Source organism: Hemibagrus wyckioides, linkage group LG03, assembly GCF_019097595.1.
Source record: "Hemibagrus wyckioides isolate EC202008001 linkage group LG03, SWU_Hwy_1.0, whole genome shotgun sequence".
NCBI classification, from domain to species: Eukaryota; Metazoa; Chordata; class Actinopteri; order Siluriformes; family Bagridae; genus Hemibagrus; species Hemibagrus wyckioides.
In genome coordinates, this window is record NC_080712.1 from 31,312,570 (window position 1) to 31,336,232 (window position 23,663).

The 23,663-nt window shown below is 37.6% G+C and overlaps 1 long non-coding RNA gene and 4 other non-coding genes across 5 annotated transcripts; 1 reads left to right on the top strand and 4 right to left on the bottom strand.

Moving 5' to 3' along the window:
• Positions 1–1,313: 1,313 nt before the first annotated feature.
• On the bottom strand, positions 1,314–1,384 carry trnag-gcc (transfer RNA glycine (anticodon GCC)). The gene has a single exon. It is a non-coding gene; the product is annotated as a tRNA-Gly (tRNA).
• Positions 1,385–8,525: 7,141 nt separating this feature from the next.
• Positions 8,526–9,158, top strand: LOC131346310 (uncharacterized). The gene is made up of 3 exons (XR_009203592.1): positions 8,526–8,599; positions 8,684–8,758; positions 8,850–9,158. It is a non-coding gene; the product is annotated as an uncharacterized LOC131346310 (long non-coding RNA).
• A 2,834-nt stretch (positions 9,159–11,992) lies between these two features.
• On the bottom strand, positions 11,993–12,063 carry trnag-gcc (transfer RNA glycine (anticodon GCC)). Its single transcript has one exon. It is a non-coding gene; the product is annotated as a tRNA-Gly (tRNA).
• A 3,646-nt stretch (positions 12,064–15,709) lies between these two features.
• trnag-gcc (transfer RNA glycine (anticodon GCC)) lies at positions 15,710–15,780 on the bottom strand. The gene has a single exon. It is a non-coding gene; the product is annotated as a tRNA-Gly (tRNA).
• A 1,019-nt stretch (positions 15,781–16,799) lies between these two features.
• trnag-gcc (transfer RNA glycine (anticodon GCC)) lies at positions 16,800–16,870 on the bottom strand. The gene has a single exon. It is a non-coding gene; the product is annotated as a tRNA-Gly (tRNA).
• Between the last annotated feature and the right edge of the window lie 6,793 nt (positions 16,871–23,663).

Here is a 23,663-nt window from a genome sequence, read left to right on the forward strand (position 1 = left end):
AGTGCCGAAGGACTAACAAACCCCAAAATGCCATTTCAAGACTTTATGGAAATTGAGTTCTTTCAGCGAGAACTTGCATCCACAAAGAAACGGGTGGAGGAGAAAAAACAACAAAAACGCAAGAGCTCCCCATGTTGGACGCCTGTGTAGGTTCTGTAAAATGGAACTAAAGCAGGGTCCTAACAGTCCACATATACATACAGACTTCCCTGGAATTTCTGGGAAATATATATACTGTCCTTCAAAAGTAGTTTCTTTTTACCAACATCAGGGGATGGAAAAACAAATGACTTGGAAGGAATTTCAGAAGTCTTGCTTTTATGAGCTTGAAAGACAGGGATGGGTGGCTGAAAAAAGAAAGCAAAAATAATTGTTCTGTTCTAAATATATGTTTACTTCTAATAAATACTTAACTAGAGATATGTATATCTTTGTATATCTCTGGTGTGTTTTTTCACAATTGCTTTTTGTGTTGATTGTTCTTTAGTGTTTAAAATGTCTAATAAATAAATTGATTGATAAACACAGATTTCTTTGGTTTTGTGTGTCTCTACTTACAGAATTCATTATATATTATTCATAAATGTGTGTTTGCATAAACTCTTATGAACTGCATGCTGTCTTTGTGCTTATAGTTCACAAAGATGTATGCAGCATTTTTTGTAGTATTGTAGTATTTATAATATTTTTTCTAGAACAAACAGTCTACAAAACCATTGTCTAGGAACGTTAGCAGTCCTAGTTTTAGTCAGATTATGAGACAGCTGTAAAAGCTAATGCGTAGATTTCTTATATATGTATGTAAAAAAAAGGTGAGATGAGATGACACCCCCTGAGAGGCTTTTCACCTAGTACAGCATGACATGGGAGAAAAAAGGGTGAGCTGGTTGCTCTCTGAGTAGAGGGAGAGAGACATTATCATGCATACTGTTCAATTGTTCAAATACTGCATGAGTGAAATCGCCGAGTCAGTAGAACAAAATGAATTTGAAAGATATGTTCAGTAGATTTGTCATCTAGTATTTTAGTGATTTAATTATTTTAAAGGCACCAGTCATCAATTACTAAGAAGATGGCAAATGACATAATAGAAAAAAATGAAAGATTTTTGCATTGGCTGAGAAATTAATGACAAGTAGTCAAGTATTACACATTCAAGTATGTCAAAGTGTATACACCACACAACTGTCAAATTTTCCAAAACAATATTCAATCTCAAACAGTAGCAGATAAGAGCTTTATTACACCGTGTTAAACCTGTAAAACTGCAAGTTGTTTCAATTTGGCCCCTTTGGCGTTAAAAAAAGCATTTTTGCATTGGCCGGGAATCGAACCCGGGCCTCCCGCGTGGCAGGCGAGAATTCTACCACTGAACCACCAATGCTTATTTCCCTAAACCGCTGTGCCCTTCCGCTGTGGAAAATAGTCCCCCGAAAAACAACCATGCAAGCCGGTCTTCTTTAAACCGATAGCTATAATATTATAATATTAACAAATTAATTGTTCTCAGGATTTCGGTGCTACATATCATTTAAAAATACCATCAGACTACAGCAAACGTGATAGAGATATAAGATTTGAATATTTGATAATTGAAAAAATCTACCTTTAATAAAGAGTACAAACATTTTTAACCTACCACAATACTGTCGTTTATTCCAAAACAATAAATCACGGTTTTACTTCATTTTCTTCATTTTTACCGAAACTGCGTGTTGTTTCATTGTGACCCTTTTGGCTGTCTATAGCCAAAGCTCTGCCACGCGCACGCTTACACATCTACACAGCAGCGGTCTGCCTGGGAATAAAGAAAAGAGTCAGATGAGCAAAATTAATGACGGAGACAAGCAGTAACTTGACGGCAAGCTCCGGAGAGCATCAGGTGAACACTCTGATTTATTGTATGGGGGATGATGAAGCCCATGATGTTTTAAGAAGCCTGAAACTTGTGAATGACCCAGATCAGCTGCAGTACAACAAAGTGAACGATGGCTTTCACTCCTTCATAGAGAAAAAGAACGTTGTTTATGAACGAGCACGATTCATATATGCCCAATGAGACCAATGTCGATGCTTTCGTTACTGCACTGTATGCGCTATAGAGCAGCGTAACTACTGGACATTGTATGATGAACTTATAAGAGAAGACCCTATCTGAGCTTATGCAAATGGAGATGGATTTGGACCTGACAAAAGCCATGAACATGGCACGACAATCAGAGGAGGTTAAAAAGCAGCAAAACACACTGAGGGGTGATGCCAGCGGGGTAACGATGGCTGTTAGCTCTGTGGATGCAGCGAAAGAAAAGCCAAATTTCAACAAATCTAAAAGCTATGGAGTAGTCACACAGCTCTCACAGTAAAAGTTTAAAGTTTCCACTGCAGCAAACGTGGTGGCGCACAGGGACGTCGCTAATCATTCGAGGGCTCGAGTCCCGTTTTATCCCGGATATATTTTAGCCCAGGAGTTTAGAAGAAATGTCATAGGCATTCATTTAAATGTTGATTGTGTTAGTTTTAGCACTGTCGCCGTTTACAACACGATTTACAGTTTACAGCACGCGATACACACACACACACACACACACACACAAGGGTGTAACTTTGGTTTGACAAGTGGGGGGAATGGGGGGAAAATGTTTTTGATTTGAATCCCATTTCCTGCATTTATATACATTTAGGGACTATGATGATACAAAATCCAGGAAATAATTAAGTTATTATAATGATAAATTCTGTCAAAAAAGATAGTAGGCTACTCAACTGTCTATATAAAAAAGATGTCTTACTTTCTTTATTGTTTAATAATGGCCTATCACCAAGACTTGAGAGAATAATATTACAAAGTCAAAAATGTTCACCATTAATGTTTTGTGTGTGAATAAAATTGAAATAATGTGAGACTCAATTTCCACTTTTTGAAACTTTCATTTTTATCTAACTGCTGTACCTGAAAATGTAAAATAAATCACTTGTTGCACAGGACGTCTGTCAGAGACACATCCACCAAACCGCAGGGGTTTAGAAGAGAAAAAGCAAAAAGCTTTATGAACTGTGTGTTACATCACTATTTTGTAATATCAACTGCAGATAGACAACAGCTACATTAATATGTAATTATATGAAAATGCTGATCATTACTTGAATAATTGTATTTTATGCACAAACAACCATCCTTAGTTAATGAACAAATTAAAAGATTTACATTCCTGGTGCTAATTTTCTGTGCAGAACAAATACCTAAAAAAGATCGTTTTTATGCCTCCAACACTGTATTATAACAGGGTAGGAATAACGATCTGTAATCCTTACTTCTTTCATCCGAAAGGATGGGAAAATTGATACAACAGATACACTACTTATTTGGTACACAGGATGCAAGATTTGGCACACAATCTCACAAACATGAAAAAATATTAATAACATTGTCCTCCATCTATTCATTCAATCACATCTTACCATATATCCTAACTGTCCACCTCATCTGTCCTCTGATATGTAAACGACTGAGTTATGATCATATTGCATTGTCCGGGAATCGAGCCCGATGCTAAAACACTACGGCTGCGGTATATTTTCGGCCGCTGACCCTCTGCTGGCGCTGTTCGGTGATTTTGCTCCGGTCTGCGCACGCGCGCGTCGTCAGTGTACGCGCAGTGTCCGACCCCTGTCCAGTTCATTCAGCAAAGTGTCAGCACCTCGATGACAGGTATGTTACTGTACTTTAAAATGACATTAGCGTGTGTTTGCTTTTTACAGTTAATGCCCAAATTAGCTTCTCTGCAAACACGCTAGCATCAAACATTGTTCGTGAATGATTAATGTAATGGCTTAACTATAACTCACGAGCTTAACTATAAGTCACGAGCTTGACTTGAATATGCTTTTCGTGTTAAAACATATAGATTATGATTTTTTTCCTTGTATGTTCTCTCTCGTTATTTACCTTTTTATCGTCTTTATTGTCTGGTGAATTAATGAACGGTGGTGTTTTTACTTGTGTAATGTTTGTTTGTTTTTTTGTTTGTTTGTTTGTTCTTGTTTTGTTTTTTTTCATTCTAATACATGAACATGCACGCGATGCTAAGCGAGACCGTTTGTTTATTTCTGTTTAACGAATGAGTTGTTGTTGTTGTTATTATTATTATTATTATTATTATTATTATTATTATTATTATTATTGTAGTGTTTATCGGATTACATCTATTACAGTATTTTAAATGACGTTAGTTCTGTCCTATTGGGAGTGTTTGCCCTTTGACAGCTTTGGCTGCTTTAATGGTCAAATTATTAATGTTAACGTTATTTTGTGCTTCTCTATGTATTTAATGACTGTAAAAAACACAGTTTTGTGTTTCAAGTTACATTCTAGGAAACGCATCGAATGCTTTTAATGCTAATGAGGTTACACTCTTTATGTTAATGAGTGTCTGACACTTGAGTGTCTGAAACTCTTTGTCTGTGATGGTTCTGATGGCCCACCGCCCTTCACACTTTAGTCAATCAGTCACTCCTTGGTGATAAACCAGTAGGTGTGAAGGACTGGTCTGAGAACAGTTGTTACATGCCTGATAATTAAATTATACGATTGTTAAGCTTGGGCCAGGGAGGTCAGGATGTCCTTTAAGTTTTTTTTATAGTGATTATTGTAAGATTTTGTTTTAAAACAGACATACTAAATTCTAACAGTTACTACTTTTTCTGTCTTACAGATCATCATGCACAAAAAGGCTGTGTTTTTCCCAGGATGCGTTAAGGTCGTGTTCCGTAAGGGACCACTAGGATATCTCCTTCAGGAGCCAACCGAGGAGGCCAGGCTGATCAAAGACAACCCGTCTCTGCCGGACAAGTCGGCACCGAAGGAGGAAGAGCTTGTTAGACGAAACGCTCTTGCTGTGGTCAGTCAGAGAGGAGGTGGCGCCTCTGATAAAAGAGAAGTTTTTGGCGAATACATCCTGCAGTTTGGAAAGTACAAGGGGAAATCTTTCCGGTGGCTGCTTGAAAATGACATTGGTTACACAGTATACCTGATGAAGAACCTTCAGCAGGAGGAGGCTGCAGGGGTCTTTACGGCCGACACCACCATCGTCGTCTGCACTGGAGCACAGTTCTGTTGAACTGTGATATGAAATGCTTTCCAAGTCTGAACAAAAAGCCTTTCTTATTTTGTCCGTGTTCCACTAACAAGTGTCTGTGCCATTGGCAATATACTAACTGTTCAAGGGGCTATGAATTGATTCCCCGCCCATGATGAACTGTTATCAACCACTATCAGGGTAAGTACTCATTTTTTTTATTGTCAAGTTTTAAATATTTCTGTCTACTAACACACGATGGTGCATGTGCATGTAATTTACCTTTTCATGGTTTGAAATGATTAACATTCCTTGAGTAGGAATAATGTTTTCTGTTTGTTTGTATTTTACGATAAGCAGGTGAAGTAAGAATGGGTATTTTGCAAACTTTAGATTATTACACACAAATGCCTGACAAGATTTTGTATCTTGCAGTGCCCTCTGCTCCCTCTCCGTACCACCTCCTGACATCAAGCAACTGCCACCAGTCGATGGTAAATTATTTATAATTCTATATTATTTACTAATAATTAGATTTTAATTCTGCTTATATATTCAGACATTTCTCTCAATTACTAATCTAATCTTATCTAATCTTATTTTCTTTGATTTCGTACCTTTTCCTTCACTAGCACCAGCCTTGCCAGCTCAAAAAACACCTGTGCCCCTTCCCAAAGAGCTGATGTTTCTTGTGCCAGAACAATCAGCTTCCACACAAACTAAGAGACCGGTTTCAACTACAGGTGTGTTTTGTGTATTTATTTATTTATTTTTAGCTAATTGTCATGTTCACCTAACCTTTACTGTTTAGCATTTAAAATCATGTTTAAAATGTATAATCTACATATATACAAATTATTATAAATTATACAAATAATAATTTAATAATAATAAATAATAAAGTTGTTTTTCTTTGTTTATTGTCACACTTTTAAATGTCTTTTTAATTACTATTTGTCCTCCCAGACTCATCCACCTCTGCCCTCGGCTCTTCGGTGTGCAGCCCACCACCTCCGCAACAGACAGTAACCAGTAAGAAAGGTTATTTTTGTCTTTTTCACTGGCCATGAGTGATTGCTAGAGGTCAGTAGCTGTAATTAGAAAATCTTTGTTCTTTTGATTTTTTTATTTTAGCTCTCCCTAGATGGTCTCCTCCACAACCTCTTGCCTACGGTCATGACTGGAAGTGTTCCCGTCAGCAAAAGATCTGGATGAAGACAGAGCTGGAATCCATGGGTCTATGGCCAGGCTCATCGCCTTTGAGTAACCCCTTGAAGACAGTGTCATTGTGGCGTTTACCTCCTCAGCCAGAACTGATTGACACCATCTCAGATCTACCATCCCCCAAATATTTCCAGCTTCATCCATTTTTCATTTGGAAGCCTGAAAATGACACCTTGATGGCTAGACTGAGGAATACCTACGCTTTGCCATGCATTGAAGGGTGTAGGCAGACTCAGGTTACATCTGCTGGAGTCGTTAGGCCTCGTGTGATTGTGGGCATCACAGGTCAGTACTACCTGTTCTCATCACGGTTGTGCTACAAAGTCTGCAAAAAACGATGGTATGCAGACAACCCACAGTGGCTGGACATGCTCCCCAAAAGATTTACTAACGTCTTGCCGGCAGTTCTTACTTATAAGAAAGGTATCTGTAAATCTCCATTGGATGAGCTACGGCGTACAGGTAAATCGCCCACGGACATGGCCAACCAGGTGATGGAAATGATGCACCTCAAATATGAGTGTGCAAACTTGGCATACCTCCTCACTTGCCAGTGGATTCATTAGAAAGGAGACTCAGCCTGCTCCCTTTGGTGAATACGGTGATGCAGATGGATGGAACGGCCTCTGTGTGTCCGCACACTACCTTACGGACTGCCTTCTTCATGAGTACCAGCGCCAGGAGGAAGCAATTAGAAAGCTTCTACAGGGAACATTTGGGCGGGCGTTCCGCTCAGACCACACCCGGAAGGTGGCCAGAAAAGTAACATTCACGTCTGGCACTATGTCATCGTATGCCATCATGAACGAACACTGGATGGTAATATCATGGGTGATGGTTCAGTCTGAGACGGAAATGTCTTTGGAAACCATGTACCAGGGGCTGGCGTATCGGTACACGATGGCTGGAGTGGAGAAGGCACAGTACCAGTGGTAAACAGGTGAGACATTACGTGTCACACAGTTGATAACTAGATACAAAGACTAATTATATCATCTTGAATGATTTGTGTTGGGTTGATTGATTGAATGTCAGAACTACATGTTTCGGTTGTGTTTTTAGGGATTGCTGTGCAGCATTTAGAGTGCCAGACCCCGAAGAAATGGAACATCTGAACTGAGATGCTTGGCGGACAGTGGATGGCGTTATTGCTGAGGCAACATCTGGTGATCTACGAAACACATGTGTGTCAAGGTCCCACTTCAATAAGGATATAACAATCAAGCTTGACGTTTTCCATTGCATGAGACGCTTCCTTCGTGAGTGTGCGTCAGAGCATCACGCGTTGTACAGCTCCTTTGCACAGTTCCTGTCTGCCGCTTTCTGCGTGGTAGATCAGGAGGACCTGCAGAAGCTCAAGAATGCCTATGCGTTTTGTGGGATTCAGCCTGCCAACCCCACCAAGCAACACATTCGGGAACACTGTAGAACAAAGATCCCCCAGCCTCAAGAACTTATCAAGAGGGTTGAAGGTGTTATGAAGCTCTTCCACTCAGCATCCGATCCAAACGGTGTTCCCCTGTACAAATCCTCTATGCTGAAGACATGGCGCATCCAACGCGTTCACATCCTGCGAGGCTGTATTAGTGATCCTGAGGTGGCTGATGAGATCCTGTTCAGGCATGGTGGAACAATTCAGCTCAATCACGTCCAGGGAGAGGGTGCTAAAGTTGATGTTTGGATTCCAATAAGAGGAACGTCTCAGCAAGAGGGCTACCACTTTCACCAGGCTCAGTGGGTCACTGGCACATGTGTTTCCTCTGAACTGTTTCAAGCCCAGGGAATGACCGCAGTGGCGTGCTGGAACTTTCAGCGCCTGGTGGATCTGAAAATACCAGGCGTTCGGCTTCCGGGAGTGTTTGATCCGTCACTGATCGCCGACCTCAATTCTGCTTCAGCGAGGGTGTCAGGAACGCCAAAGTATCCAGCCCTTCAGGTGTGCGCCAAAGATACTGGGGAGAGGTTTGGGCTGGAGTATGTGGAACCTGGATGTCGCCCTGTTGTGCTGGACTGGGAAAAGCACAAGAGCAAGTCCACTCAAGCTTTCAGTCCAGCTGAGCAAGGACGCACGCCCACTGCGCAGTCTTCAGACCATCCTGGTGATCATGATGTGACTCCAAGTCCTCAGCTAGACTTAGGTAGACATTTTAAATTAGAATAAATTCACAAGACATTGTTATTATACATTAATTATCTGTAGTAACATTCTTGATGCTCTTTTATTGTCCTTGTAGAATCGCCACCTGTGCCGTTGCTGTCTTCATTTCATAGTTCCCATTTGGAACTTCAGTCCGTACCAGGTAAACGTTTAACAGATGAATAATATTGTGCGCCTACTGCCTTTGTTTTTTCCTTATTCATAAAACTAAATGCTTAACTTGTAGAATCCACTGGTAAGCTTCCTGTGCCATCGCTGTCCTCATCTCATGGTGCTCGTGCAGAACCTGGGTCAGAGTTAGGTAAATTTCAGATGAACAAACTCTGTTATGAAACACTGTTAGAATTTATTGAGGGTGCAAAGATTGATTCTGTTGTATTTCTTTTACGTAGGAACAACATACACACCACCTCTGCCCATGCTGGCCTCACCTACAAGTACCCGCACTGGACCTGTGAAGACTCGTGGAAGGGTATTTGTGCTGGACCACAAATGGTGGACAGCGCCAATGAAGCAGGCCATTGACAACTTGCTTAATAAGCAGTCCACATATACATACAGACTTCCCTGGAATTCCTGGGAAATATATATATTGTCCTTCAAAAGTATTTTCTTTTTACCAACATCAGGGGATGGAAAAAGAAATGACTTGGAAGGAATTTCAGAAGTCTTGCTTTTATGAGCTTGAAAGACAGATGGGTGGCAGAAAAAAGAAAGCAAAAATAATTGTTCTGTTCTAAATATATGTTTACTTACTTCTAATAAATACTTAACTTATTCTAAATTTGTATAAAGCGCTTACAATATATATATATATATATATATATATATATATATATATATATATATATATATATATATTGTAAGCGCTTTATACAAATTTGCTAGAATTCTAAAGTATTTGAATAATTTTACATTAAGAAGATTTTCACTAAAGCATCTATGTGAACATTCTACCTCCTTATGAAACTAGGTAGGCACAGACCTTTCAACACAGAGGCAGAATAATCCTCTAGGGTCTGGGGAGACAAAGGCAGTCTACCCTTTGTTCTCTAGAAAGGGGAGATGTGGTATTTGTTAAAGATGTGGAATATATTTCTGTAACTGATGTTGCACCTGGACCGGTTTGTGTGGGGACCGGGGAGAAAAACATGTGTATTGAAGAATAAGGGTTACGAGAATAAAGTGGAAAGTTTGGTGAGTTCAACAGATTGTTGTACGAGTATTATTATTTCCCAGAAAACAAGACATATTTGACATATATTTTTCATGATTGGATTAAAAAAAACTCCAAAATTTTATTGGTCACATACGAAATCATACACAGTACGACATGTAGTGAAATGCTTTTTACGAAAAGAAAAATTTAAAGTGTGGACATGACAAATAGGGGATATAGTTAAGAATATATAGGGGAAAGCAGGGAAAATTAAATGGTGGAAATCACAAACGAAAGTGTCAGATATATATAATATATATATATATATATATATATATATATATATATATATATATATGTCTATGTATGTATATATAGATATATATCTATATAATATAAATATATATATGTAGTATCAATATAGCAGTAAATATTATAAATAATGAAAAATAAAATAATAATAATAAAAATAGTAATATAATATATAATGTATACAAATATAAAACTGCTATTTAAAACTATATATATAAAAAAACAAATATAACAACAAAAATATAATACACTAATACAATACAGTACAATATAGTATATATATAGTATATGAGAAAAATAATAATATATATGTGTAGACTCTATAACATATAGAAGATACAGTATATGCATATATGTAGATAAAATGGTCAACTTCGAAATGGTGTAGCAAATGAATACAGTATGTACAGTGTGCATATGTAAGATAAATATATATGTAGATGTATATATAGGCAAAAATAAATGTCCAATTGAACAGGGAGTAAAGTGTCAGTGCAGTGTGCACACAAAGATGTACAGAAAAGATGTACAGTGAGAGTGTTATTGTGTGTACAGAGTAGTGCAGAGTACAAAGTAGTACAATTATTGCATGTGCAACAATCAGCTGAGGTAGAATGTTATGTCGTGTGGGGGTAAGTCCAGAAAGTCCAGATCCTAGGTGTACTGGTTGAGGGCCCGAATGGCCTGCGGTAAGAAGCTCCTCCTCATTCTCTCTGTGTTCACCTTCAAGGAACGGAAACGTTTCCCTGACCTCAACAGAGAGAAGAGTCCATTGTTGGGATGACTGAGGTCCTTCATAATCTTCCTGGCTTTGGCCCAGCACCACTTGCGGTATATGGTGTCCAGGTCAGGAAGATCAAGACATGCAACAAAATGATAAATCTACACAACTACAGCAAACCACACTCCAAGAAGGTGAAATGTCAATTAACTGAAATATTTCCATTAACAAAAGATCTCTTAACTAAAAGGTCAGTAATGTGTGTGTAATAAATAAATCGGTCTACCAATTTGATTGAATAAGTTGCATTTCTTGTGAAAAATGGAATATGTTGTGAAAATCAGTGCCCATTTGTCTGATTTTTACCATAAGTTAGATCATTTTACCAGTAGGTGGCGCCAGAATTATCTATACAAGGCAATGTTTTATCTATCATGATCACAATGTGAGCAAGTTCTAGACCAAAGAGTCTACAAAACCAGTTTCTAGGAACGTTAGCAGTCCTAGCTTTGGTCGGATTATCTGACAGGTGTAAAAGCTAATACATAAGTTTTCTATGTATGTGTGTGAAAAGGTGAGATGAGATGAGGCCCTCTGAGAGGCTTTTCAACTAGCACAGCATCACCTGTGAGAAAAAGGGTGAGTCGGATTCTCTATGGGTAGAGGTCTTGTGAGTAGTCACAAACTGGTTTGTTTCCATGCTACAGACTTTTTAAAAGCACTTTTCCCCCCTTTCTCTTCTTGGTGAAAGGGAAATGAACTGAACAACCATCATGCATATATCAGCTGACCCAATATCAGTGACATAAAGGACCATATTGTTTATTTATTTGATTCTCATTCATAGTCCAAACTCTAATGCAGTGTTTAAAAATCAGGAGAAAGCTACTAGAACCAGTCACATGACTTTGAACAAAAAACATGAGACAGTAGAACAAAATGAATGAGAAAAATATGTTCAGTAAATTTGTTTCTATAAAGCTGTTATAGCACTGAAGTGATGAAGGAACAATAGCACATTGTTTATTCTCATCTGGTATTTTTATGATTTAATTATTTTAAAGGCACCAGATATCAATTACTAAGAAGATGGTAAATGACATAATAGAAAAAAAAACTAAATAGTTTTGCATTGGCTGGGATATTAGTCACAAGTAGTCAAGTATTACACATTCATGTACATCAAATAAGTGTACACACCACACAGTTGTCAAATTTTCCAAAACAATATAGAACCTCAAGCAGTACCAAATAACAGCTTTATTAAGGCTTTATTACACCTTTATTACACCTTGCTTCACACTCTTTCGGCCCCTTCGGCGTTCAAAAAAAGATGAACTTGTTGCATTGGCCGGGAATCGAACCCGGGCCTCCCGCGTGGCAGGCGAGAATTCTACCACTGAACCACCAATGCTTCATACCCTAAAATGCTGTGCCCTTCCGCTGTGAAAAATAGTCCCCCGACAAGCAGCCACGTAAGCCTAGGCAAGCCTGTTTTGAACCGATAGCAAAAATAATAAAATATTAGCAAATTAAACGTACTTAGGATTTCGGTGCTACATATAATCTTAACACAGCATCAGACTTCAGCAAACGTGATAGCAATAGATGGATATCTTGATTTTCACCAAAACTGCGTATTTTTTGTTTTTTCTTTGTGACCCCTTTGGCTTTTCATAGCCAAAGTCTAAAAGCGAGAATAAAAGTGTCTTATGGCGAGACTGCAGTGAGAAAAAAAACATTCTGACAAACTGGTGTATATTTGTCGAATATTAAAAAATATATTGATATTGTTTCGAGACTGGCTTCATAAAATCTAAAAAAAAACAACAAAAAAAACCCCCGCAGAAACTGATTTTCTGTTGTATTTTAAATACACTCAAGACATGGTGTAACCTGATAAATCTACATAACTACAGCAAACCACACTCCAAGAAGGTGAAATGTCAATTAACTGAAATATTTTTTTATTAACAAAAGATCTCTTAACTGAAAGTCAATAATGTGTGGAGTGTGGATTGAACAGGTCATGTGAGGTCAGGGTGAGAGAGATCCTTCATAATGCTGGAAACTTTAATTCAAAAAGTGTAGAGTGGTCTGAGCTTGTGCTTTTCTTTGCTAGGTTATGATTAAAATGATGTTATATTCAGTGAATATAAGAGAAATTCTATAAATATTTAAATAAATAAAGTAAATAAATAAATAAATAAATCGGTCTTTGGCAATTTCCTTGAGTAAGTTACATTCCTTTTGAAAAGTGGAATATGTTGTGAAAATCAGTGTCCATTTCTTCAACTGCCTACAGTTCTACAGATATATAGACATGATGCATCGAAGTATTGATGCTGTTCCGGAGGCTTGTGATCACCAAAACACCTTACTGTTGCACTCTATATGTATGTTATGTGTTGCATCCTGTATCTGTCTAATCTGCTGTAACACAAGAATTTCCCTCATGGGATCAATAAAGTATTTCCCTCATGGAAAATTATATAATAAAGTATGTCTATCTATCTATCTATCTATCTATCTATCTATCTATCTATCTATCTATCTATCTATCTATCTATCTATCTATCTGTTTGTGACCTGTTTCTATTTGACACTGGAAGTTATCACTGACAAACTTTATTTTGGGAATAAATCTTAAATTAGGTGTACATATATTATTAAACTACTACACAACTGTCACATTAATTAAAAACACTAGTCAACCACGGTCAGTACCAGACACTAGCTGTATTACAGCTTTATTACACATTAATAATTGAGGAATAACAGTTTGTAAAACTTGCATTCGTGCTATTTAAAGCTATAAATAATGCATATATCTTACAACAGTGAACTGATCAGTTATGATGTATATATTTGTTCATCTTCAACAAACCTGCATGATGTTTCAATGCGACCCCACTGGATTTCCACGGTGACAGCTAGGGGTGGTAATTTCGAGTCATCCCAGTGAATCGAATCTTTTGATTCCGTTATCTGAAAGAGATTTGACTGATTTTTTTGTGTCCCTTTCTGTAAGTTAGATAATTTCACCACTAGGTGGCGCCAGATTATTATTTTTTTGTATGTATGCATAAGTCTATGGACATGAGCATAACGCCTCTACTAAGTGTAACCGTGTGCTTAACAACAAATTTTCTAAGCAATGTTTTAGTCTATCAGGATCGCAATGTGAGCAAGATCTAGACCAAACAGTCTACAAAACCATTGTCTAGGAACGTTAGCAGTCCAAGTTTTAGTCAGATTGTGAGACAGCTGTAAAAGCTAATGCGTAGATTTCTTATATGTGTATGTAAAAAAAGGTGAGATGAGATGAGCCCCCCTGAGAGGCTTTTCACCTAGTACAGCATCACATGGGAGAAAAAAGGGTGAGCTGGTTGCTCTATGAGTAGAGGGAGAGAGACAGAGACATTATCATGCATACTGTTCAATTGTTCAAATACTGCTTAAGTGAAATCGCTGACAATCACCTCCAGTCCAAAGTGGTTGGGAATGGCCTGTCCATAATTTTCACAAATGGAGAAGAATGTGATTTTGAATGTGTGTCATGTGAGTATATAAAAAAAAAAGAAATCACTTTTTCATTATTTCCGTGAATTCTGAAAGTCTAGTTGATGGTCTGATGAATTTGTTTACAAAAAAGACATTTCAGTCAGTGCAGGCTAGTTTTGAGTGAGTAGTCATAAATACGTATGTAACTGGTATCTCTGGTGTGATATTGGCTCAGCTATTAGCTGAGCCAATCAGTGACATAATTTCATTCACTAATTTGAATATTTCATTCACAAATGACATAACCAGTACTTTCATTCAAGAACTGCCAGTATCAGTTCACTCAGAATCAGAATGTCTATCACTCTCCTTCAGAAAAAGATTTTTGCATTGGCTGGGAAATTAGTCAAAAGCAGTCAAGTATTACACATTCAAGTACTTCAAATACGTGTACACAGGGGCATGATTTCCGACTGGGGACAGGGGGGAGATGTCTCCCCCGCTTTTTAAAATCCCGTTTTTGCCTCCCCACACACTTTTTAAAATTGGTTTCTTATGATTTTTTTACCTGCACGCTGTCGTCGCCACGGATGCACAGGACTGAGTAGGACACAGAGAGTCTGTCTGTGTCGATGTGCGCGTCCATGTCCTGGAACGTCGCGTGCACACTCTAAAACTTGCTCAATGAAAGGTGTAATGAACAGGTATCGCGGTTGGGGCACAATCAGTGATGAATCGCCAGAAGCAGCAAATGACGACTTCAATGTCATCATGGAGGGAAAGAAAGAAAGTTATATAATATATAAGATATAAGTTGGTTCATTCAGTAAATTAGCTCAGGTCAGGATAATCATATTTTCAGGAACATTCTGTGTAGCATAAAAACGAGTTTACTTTAAACCGTGTAAACCGCGAATGTAAATATTTTAATTTGTTCATTAACTAAGAATGGTTGTTTGTGCATAAAAGACAATTATTAAAGTAATGATCAGCATTTTCATATAATTACATATTAATGTAGCTGCTGTCTATCTGCACCAGTTATTACAGAGTAGTGTTGCAACACACACAGTTCATAAAAGCTCTCTGACAAACGTCCTGTGCAACAAGTTATTTATTTTACATTTTCAGGTACAGCAGTTAGTTTAAAATAAAAGTTTGTTTAACAGTGGTAATTGAGACTCACATTATTTAAATTTTATTCAAACAAAACATGAATGGTGAACATTTTTGACTGTATAAAATAATTTTCTTGGTGATTGGTCTCATTTAAGCAATAAAGAAAGTAAAACTATTCCTTTTGGCAGAATTAATCATTATAATCAACTTAATTATTTCCTGGATTTTGTATCACCATAGTCCCTAAATGTATGTAAATGCAGGATATGGGATTCAAATCAAAAACATTTCTCCCCATCTTGTGTGTCCCCCACTTCTCAAACCAAAGTTACACCCTTGTTAATGTTACACACCCTTGTTAAGTTGCACACCACACAGCTGTCAGATTTTCCAAAACAATATTCATAATCAATATTCAACCTCCTTTGAAAAGTTTATGCATTGGCCGGGAATCGAACCCGGGCCTCCCGCGTGGCAGGCGAGAATTCTACCACTGAACCACCAATGCTTCATACCTGAAAACGCTGTGCCCTTCCGCTGTGAAAAATAGTCCCCCGACAAGCAGCCACGTAAGCCTAGGCAAGCCTGTTTTGAACCGATAGCAAAAATAATAAAATATTAGCAAATTAAATGTACTTAGGATTTCGGTGCTACATATAATCTTAACACAGCATCAGACTTCAGCAAACGTGATAGCAATAGATGGATATCTTGATTTTCACCAAAACTGCGTATTTTTTGTTTTTTCTTTGTGACCCCTTTGGCTTTTCATAGCCAAAGTCTAAAAGCGAGAATAAAAGTTTCTTATGGCGAGACTGCAGTGAGAAAATAAACATTCTGACAAACTGGTGTGTATTTGTCGAATATTAAAAAATATATTGATATTGTTTCGAGACTGGCTTCATAAAATCTAAAAAAAACAACAACAAAAAAAACCCCGCAGAAACTGATTTTCTGTTGTATTTTAAATACACTCAAGACATGGTGTAACCTGATAAATCTACATAACTACAGCAAACCACACTCCAAGAAGGTGAAATGTCAATTAACTGAAATATTTTTTTATTAACAAAAGATCTCTTAACTGAAAGGTCAATAATGTGTGGAGTGTGGATTGAACAGGTCATGTGAGGTCAGGGTGAGAGAGATCCTTCATGATGCTGGAAACTTTAATTCAAAAAGTGTAGAGTGGTCTGAGCTTGTGCTTTTCTTTGCTAGGTTATGATTAAAATGATGTTATATTCAGTGAATATAAGAGAAATTCTATAAATATTTAAATAAATAAAGTAAATAAATAAATAAATAAATAAATCGGTCTTTGGCAATTTCCTTGATTAAGTTACACCCTTGTTAATGTTACACACCCTTGTTAAGTTGCACACCACACAGCTGTCAGATTTTCCAAAACAATATTCATAATCAGTATTCAACCTCCTTTGAAAGATTTGTGCATTGGCCGGGAATTACACCTTTATTACACCTTGCTTCTCTTTCGGCCCCTTCGGCGTTCAAAAAAGATGAACTTGTTGCATTGGCCGGGAATCGAACCCGGGCCTCCCGCGTGGCAGGCGAGAATTCTACCACTGAACCACCAATGCTTAATGCCCTAAAACGCTGTGAAAAGTAGTCCCGTGACAAACAACCACGCAAGCCAGTCTTCTTTGCATTGACAACTATAATGGCATAATATTAGCAAATTAATTGTTTTTTCAGGATTTGGGTGCTATAATATAATCTTAAAACAGCACAAGACTACAGAACACGTGATAGCAATATAACATTTGAATATTTCATAGGTAAAAAATCTACCTTTAATAGAGAATGCAAACATTTTTAACCTAGCACACTATTGTCATTTTTTCCAAAACAATAATACAAGTAGGATGTACAGATTTCTTAATGTTTACCAAATCTGCGTGTTTTTTTTTTCTTTATGACCCCTTTGGCTTCCCATAATCAAATCTGCATCACGCGCACGCTTAAACATCTACACAGCAGCGGTCTGACTCCTTCCCCTTCCCTCTCACACCAGCAGAGAGGGGAAGGAGTTAGCAGGATAGTAAATGGCGTTTAATATTCAGCCATCAGAGCCGTTCGACTTTTCCAAGCTTCATGAGCGAACAAAATGGATACGAAGGTTTAAAAGATTTCCTTATGCGAGTAACTTATAACGGCGAGCTCCGAAGAGCATCAGGTGAACACTGATTTATTGTATGGGGGATGATGAAGCTCATGATGTTTTAAGAAGCCTGAAACTTGTGAATGACCCAGATCAGCGGCAGTACAACAAAGTGAACGATGGCTTTCACTCCTTCTTTATAGTGGAAAAGAACGTTGTTTATGAACGAGCACGATTAAATATGCCCAATATAATGTAATATAATATAATATAATGTAATATAATGTAATATAATATAATGTAATATAATGTAATATAATGTAATATAATATAATGTAATATAATATAATATAATATAATATAATATAATAATAATATTGCCACATGGCAGGACAATCAGAGGAGGTTAAAAAGCATCAAAACACACTGAGGGGTGATGCCAGCGGGGTAACGATGGCTGTTAGCTCTGTGGATGCAACATAAAGTAAAGACAAATTTCAACAAATCCAAAAGCTATGGAGTAAAGTCACACAGCTCTCACAGTAAAAGTTTAAAAAGTTCCCATTGCAGCAAACGTGGTGGCGCACAGGGACGTCGCTCATCATTCGAGGGCTCGAGCCCTGAATAATTTTAATCTAGCCCTGAATGTTTCATCCAGAATTTTGCCCAGGAGTTTAGAGGAAATGTCATAGGAGTGAATTAAATGTTGATTGTTTTAGTTAGCACTGTCGCCATTTACAGCACGATTTACAGTTTTACAGCAGCGCTGCGCAGACCGATCAGTGTATGACGTCAAAATACTGTGAGAGTGTGCGCTCGAATATGCTCTAGAACCGCTCTTACGATACTTTGATGTCATACACCTATCGGTCTGCACAGCGCCGCTTTAAGTCGAATACACCTATACCCACCACGTGACTAAAATACCTTACAGCCCTTGAGTTCGACAGCTAAAAACCATTTTATATGGAACCATATTTTTTAACAAAGCAGTGGCAGCAGTTAGATGGCATTAGAGATGAGCTGCAACAGGATCAGTTAGAATGGGACACTGGTACAGTGTGTGTGTGTGTAAAGTTTAGTTAATTTTGAACATTTTAATGCATATTAAAGCATATTTTTTGTTGCCACAATCTAGTTGTTTACACACAAATGCATTATCCTCTGTATTTTACTTTTGTATTGCAGATGAATTAGGGAGAGCAAGCAAGCAGCTAGGCATAGAAGACAGTGAGAAAGAAGATGATCTTGGGACTTTGGAATCAGGAACAAAACAAGTTAATCTCAAAAATGATCCAGTCACCAGATTTGGTCTACAAAAAAGATCCTTTCAGCAGAGATGGTTTGACTTCTTTGAATGGCTGGAGTACTCTATTAAAAGAAATGCCACATTCTGCTATGCTTGCAGGAAATATGGAAAGTATCCAGCATGAAATAATAAAGATTCTCCGATCAGCACTGGAGGCTTTTCAAATTGGAAAACGAGCTCTGGACAGTTTCAGAGAGCATGAAGCAAGTTCAGGACACAAGGTTTCAGTGCTTGCTTGGAGGAATTATAAGGCCAGCTTAATAGAAGGGAGTGTTGTCGAGAAAATGAATGTGGCACAAATTGATGACATTGTTGAAAGATGTGAATATTTGATGTGATATTTGAATAAGATGTCACCAGCTTTCTAGGAAAGCAAGGTATTTCTTTTCATGGACACAAAGAAGCAGAGTCAAGTGGAAATCAGGGGAACTTTTTGGAGTTGATGAAGCTTCCAGAGCAATTTGATCCCTTCCTTCAAAGCTACAAACCACCCTCAAATGCTACTTATCTCTGTCCTTCTTCACAAAATGAAATGATTGAGTGCTGTGCAGCAGAAATAACTGTGAGAAAAAGGTGAACAAATTAAAATATTTGCAGTTATGGCAGATGAAGCAATGGATGGTCATGTTGAGGAGCTTGCTGTATGTGTACGTTATGTCACAGCTAAAGGCACAGTAAAAGAGCACTGTCCAGCCTCAACAGTTTCAATGCAGAGTCAATCACTGATGCAATTGAACATGTACTAAAATTGAAAGGCTTGAATGATGTCCTCTGTGTGGCTCAAACCTATGATGGGGCTTCAGTAATGTAAGGTGAAGTTGGAGGAGTTCAAGCTTGTGACAAGCACCCTGAAGCAGTTTATGGGCATTGTTATACCCATTACCTGAATTTGGTACTTTGTCACACTCGTAGGGCTGGACAAGAGGAGGCCAAATTTTTTGAGAGCACTTGGTCAATCATCAAACATTTCTTGACACACAGAAACAGTTAGTTTTAGAGAACAGTTTGTCCAGCTCTCTAAAACTAGATGGGAATGCCAAATCAATTCAAAGCTGTGCTTGAAAATCTGACTGCTTTTTTAAGATGCCTGGAAAAAGTTGCCACACCCATAGCAATTGAGCTGCTGTCAAAACTGTCCAGGTTTTCCAGTGTGTACATGCTTATAATGTTCAAGAGTTTGCTATCTGCTACAGAGTGGCGCCATAAGTGTCTCCCAAAAGAATTTGTGGACCTGGCCCAAGCAACACTGTACAAAGATGCTGTTCTTGAAACACTGACCGTAGTGCAGAGCAGTGAAGAAACAGCAGAACAGCTCTACGAGGAGACAAAAATAATTTGTAAGTCCAATAACATCTCAGAGATTCTGTCTGGTCCCTGTAAGCAGAGACCGATGGATGATTACGCAGTGGATTCCACTTTCTTTTCCAACCAACTTAAACATCATCTTTTGTATCCATGTCTTGACCGCTTGATAAGTGAGCTGAGCAATAGATTTTCTGGTGCTGGGGAAAAGTACACCTCTGCTTGGGTTGCCAGCTATTGTAGCCCTTGAATTGCTCATCTGAGTGGATGTTATAGACTTTGCCCGAAGTTTTTGCACAACAGTGCCGGTGTTACTGTCTCAGCTGGATCCTGCACTGCCTGACAGTGCTGACCTCGCTAGAAAAGAAGGGGAGAAGAGGATGTCAGATGCTGCAAATTACAACAGGCGTCATCGTGCTGTGCCTCTGAAGGTTTTGTCACCAGGTGATCAGGTATGGGTGACTGATGAAAAGTCATCTGGGACTGTGCTTCAGAAACACTCTACTCCAAGGTCCTACCGGGTGGATCTACCTCAAGGTGTGGTGAGGGGCAACCGTCAACACCTGACACCACTACATGCTTCATCTGAGCAACAGACATTAGAGCCAACTCCAATGAGTTCTCATATGTCACCTGCAGTGATACCAACACTGCCACTCACAGAATCTACTACTCTCAGAACTAGGTCTGGGAGAACAGTTGTTAAGCCTAGTAGACTTGACTTGTAAATTAAAAAGAAAAGAAGAAATAAAAAAAAATAATAATAATAATAAAAAAAAATATATATATTTGAGTGTTATTTTGGTGTTTATTGCAAGTGTGTTTATATATATGTATTTATACTGATGTTTTTGTTTGAGTTTGTAAGCAAATTTATACAAATTTGCTAGAATGCTAAAGTATTTGAATAAGTTTACATTAAGAAGATTTTCACTAAAGCATCTATGTGAACATTCTACCTATGTGACAATTCTACCATAGAACTAGATAGGCACAGACCTTTCAACACAGAGGCAGAATAATCCTCTAGGGTCTGGGGAGACAAAGGCAGTCTACCCTTTGTTCTCTAGAAAGGGGAGATGTGGTATTTGTTAAAGATGTGGAATATATTTTGGTAACTGATGTTGCATCCGGACCGGTTTGTGTGGGGACCGGGGAGAAAAACATGTGTATTGAAGAATAAGGGTTACGAGAATAAAGCGGAAAGTTTTGTGACTTCAGTAGATTGCTGTACGAGTATTATTATTTCCCAGAAAACAAGACATATTTGTAGAATATTAAAAAATAATGTTTTTCGTGATGGGATTAACACCCCCCCCCCCAAAAAAAAAACAAAAAAAACAAAACAAAACAAAAAAAAACAAAAACAGACACTGGTTTTCTGCTGTATTTTAAAGACACTCAAGACATGTTATAAACTGATAAATCTACACAACTACAGCAAACCACACTTCAAGAAGGTGAAATGTCAATTAACTGAAATATTTTCATTAACAAAAGATTTCTTAACTGAAAGGTCAGTAATGGGGTGTGACATTAACAGGTCATGTGAGGTCAGGGTGAGAGAGATCTTTCATGATGCTGCAGACCTTTAATTAAACTCTATTTAAAAGTTTAGAGTGGTCTGAGTTTGTGCTATTCTTTGGTAGGTTTGAGTTATGATGTTAAATGATGTTACATTCGCCCAATATAAGATAAATTCTGTAAGTATAAAATTTGAATAAGTAAATAAATAAATAAATTGGTCTTCCAGTTGGATTGAATAAGTTGCATTCCTTGTAAAAAAAATGGAATATGTTGTGAAAATCAGTGTCCATTTGTCCAGTAGCCTACAGTTTTCTGAAATAGATTAATTGACTGATTTTTGTGACCCTTACCATAAGTTAAATCATTTCACCAGTAGGTGGCGCCAGATTTATATATACAGTGAAACCTTGACTTACGAGTGACTTTTTCCGAGAGTTTTCTGAGATACGAGCCGTCGCTCGGTCGATTTTTTGCTTTAAGATACGGAGATTATCTCTCCAGGTCGTGCGTTAGAGCTGTGTAACGACACTTCCTCACTCATTTTCCAAACATTTTGAAAGGGAGGAAGAAACAAACCTCCTTGGACAGGTTTTTATTGAAACGCCCTGCAAGTGAAAGCTAGGAAAGTGTGGCGAAAAAGGCACAGTGAAGAAGATGATTAAGTGAAGTGAAATTTTTTAAAAAAATAAATAAAAAAGTAGCAATTAAGTTTAGCGATAAAGTGTAGCATAGTGTGTAAGTTAAATTTAGCAATTAACTGTAGCATTAAGTGTGTAGCGAGTAAGTTAAGTTAAGCGATAGAGCACAAAATGAAAAACGCCAACCTCCTCCGCCAATCTCCTTCACCTCCGCCAGCATCTTCGTCTGATCTTCAACGTAAATACACTTAATAAAACCAGTTTATTTCTTTACATTCTCTTTTATTATGTATTATTATTGTTTTATACATTATTTGTTATTTATAAAGTACATTTTTCTTATTTAAAAAACACGTAACAAAAAAAAAAAATTGGTGTGGTTTTTTGTTTGATTAATAGCATTTCAATTCATTTTAATGGAAAAATTTTATTTGATATACGAGCAAATTGAGTTACGAGCTCGGGCACAGTACCAATTAAACTCGTAAGTCAAGGCATTACTGCATAAGGCAAAATTTTGTCAGGATCAGGATCACAGTGTGAGCAAGTTTTTGTTCAAAGAGTCTACAAAACCAGTGTCTAGGAATGTTAGCAGTCCTAGTTTTAAAAGCTAATAAATAAGCTTCTTATATATGTATGTGAAAAGGTGAAATGAGATGAAGCCCTCTGAGAGGCTTTTCAACCAGTACAGCATCACCTGTGAGAAAAATGGTGAGTCGCCTGCTCTGTGAGTAGAGGGAGAGAGACAGAGGCATCATCATGCATACTGTTCAATTGTTCAAATACTGCTTCAGTGTAAGGCAAAGAGAATGTCTGGTGAATTTGTTTGCAAGAAAGATAATAGGGCTTGCAGAAAAAGTGTGAAAATATAGTGGAGGATTACTGTATTTTCATTTCATTCAAGAACTGCCAGAATCAGTTCACTCAGAATCAGAAGGTCTACCACTCTCCTTCAGGCTCAAAGTAAGGACCATATTGTTTATTTATGTGATTCTCATTCAAAGTCCTAACTCTAATGCAGTTTTTAAAAAGCAGGAAAAACCATTCCAGAACCAGTCATATGACTTTAGTGAACAAAAAAACATGAGACAGTAGAACAAAATGAACGAGAAAGATATGTTCAGTAGATTTGTTTCTACAGTATAAAGCTGTTATAGCACTGAAGTGATGAAGGAACAATAGCACATTGTTTATTCTCATCTGGTATTTTTTATGATTTAATTATTTTAAAGGCACCAGATATCAGTTACTAAGAATATGATAAATGACATAATAGAAAAAAACTAAATAGTTTTGCATTGGCTGGGAAATTAGTCACAAGTAGTCAAGTATTACACATTCATGTACATCAAATAAGTGTACACACCACACAGTTGTCAAATTTTCCAATACACTATAGAACGTCAAGCAGTACCAAATAACTTTACAGCTTGACTATGGCATTATTATTTATAAACCCTTTGGCTTTTTTTTTTTTAAAAAAAAGATAAATTTGT